Raw genomic sequence first — 1,603 nt, 5'->3', positions numbered from 1 at the left:
CATGTTGCTGCTGATCTGTTTCATGTTGCTGCTGATCTGTTTCATGTTGCTGCTGATCTGTTCCATGTTGCTGCTGATCTGTTCCATGTTGCTGCTGATCTGTTTCATGTTGCTGTGTTCATGCGTGCTCATCTGCTCACACAGACTCATGTCCATGCTGCTGTTCGGAGTATTGTTTTTATGCTATTAGTGTATATTTAGTTGATGTTTTTCTTAGTTCATATTTTAAATCATTACAGTTTTTCTTATACATTTTATTGTTGGATGTAACTGGGACCCTGTGTACATGATTTCACTCCACCACATGTACCACATGTGGTGCGAAGGACAATAAAAAACATCTGTATCTGTAAGTCCGTAGTCTCTTTCTGTATTTTCTTCTCGTAAATGTTAGTAACTGTATGTTTTGATTTTTATTTACCAATATGCTGTTTCGCTGTTTTAATGGACCGTGTTAACCATATTACTGAGAATAAATTAATTTAAAAGTTCATAATAGAAAGTAAGGCTTAAGGAATGGACACTAATAAATTGTCTTTTTTAGTTAGGTCTATTTTTATTTGTTTATTAAAGCATGTTTGATTTAAATACTATATAATGTCACACGGATATGATCAATGGTATTTCTATGAATATTTTGACATATTACATGCAAAGCCAGTGTAAATGTATGTTTTTTTTATGTGTATATATATATAAATCTTGATTGAGACTTAAGTTTTAACACCCCCCCATTATTGGGTCTTACACCCTGATTTAAATAATATCACATAAAAAGGGGGAAATACAGATGTTAGGAGGGATTAGAGAAGCTCAAAAAATAATCCTGCTCAGGATTTTTGTACAAGTGGAAAAAAAAAAAACTGCCTCAAATTTCATTCTGTACATTAAACATCAAATATAATATTTACTGTCAAGAAAAAGAAAGTAAAAATATATTTCACAACTTTTTTTCTTGATAATAATCAACCAAACACTCAGTGAGATTATTCTGTTTGTGTCAGCGGATATAATCTGGTTTTATTACGTGATTATTGGGAAATGACGGCCTCCACCCGCAGCAGCTGAACGGTTTCACGGTGCGGGCTGAACTTCTTCGCCGTGGTTTAGGGGCTCTTTAACGGATGACGTTTCAGCCGTTGGTCGGCGGCTAGCTCCCGGCTAACCGCGCTGCTAACGCCGCTAACCGAGCTCCGGGCGCCTTCGACCGCTGCGGGAGAATTTAAATGCCTTTAAGAGCAGTTTAATTTCAGCACGGCTGTGTCGGAGAACTCCAGATACACATCCAGACACACGAGCGGCTGAAGACGAGACTTTGTCTACGGGCTAACCTTACCCCCCTCTGGAGGCCTTTTTGATAATAGACACGCACGCTTCTACCAAAGAAAGCCCGTCTCCTGCGGGACCCGGTGAGTATTGATCTGATACATGAACCCCGTTTATGGTCGAAAACCTCAACCCGTGTCCCAGAGAGGGATATTCTGAACTAAAGTTGGGTTAATTTTACTCACGCGGCCGGACGCTGCTCCTTTTATCGCCGCCGTCCCGTTGTTTCTGTTCAGGAGCTTTCCGTTGCTATCCGACTGCTCCCACCTAAGAAGCA

At 39.9% G+C, this 1,603-nt stretch overlaps 1 protein-coding gene across 3 annotated transcripts in view; it reads right to left on the bottom strand.

Annotated features, from left to right (window-relative positions):
* Positions 1 to 1,603, bottom strand: part of LOC119418351 (microtubule-associated protein RP/EB family member 3) — a 13,691-nt gene extending 12,088 nt beyond the window's left edge. For all 3 annotated transcript variants that reach the window (XM_037685620.1, XM_037685622.1, XM_037685621.1), the window contains exon 1: positions 1,512 to 1,603. The gene's annotated coding sequence lies outside the window, so the exon portion shown is untranslated. The remainder of the gene's footprint in view (positions 1 to 1,511) is intronic.

The sequence above is a fragment of the Nematolebias whitei genome, chromosome 12 (genome assembly GCF_014905685.2).
Source record: "Nematolebias whitei isolate Nwh7 chromosome 12, NemWhi1, whole genome shotgun sequence".
Classification (NCBI taxonomy): domain Eukaryota; kingdom Metazoa; phylum Chordata; class Actinopteri; order Cyprinodontiformes; family Rivulidae; genus Nematolebias; species Nematolebias whitei.
Note: the sequence above shows the minus strand (reverse complement) of the source record. Positions and strands in the feature narration are given on the sequence as shown.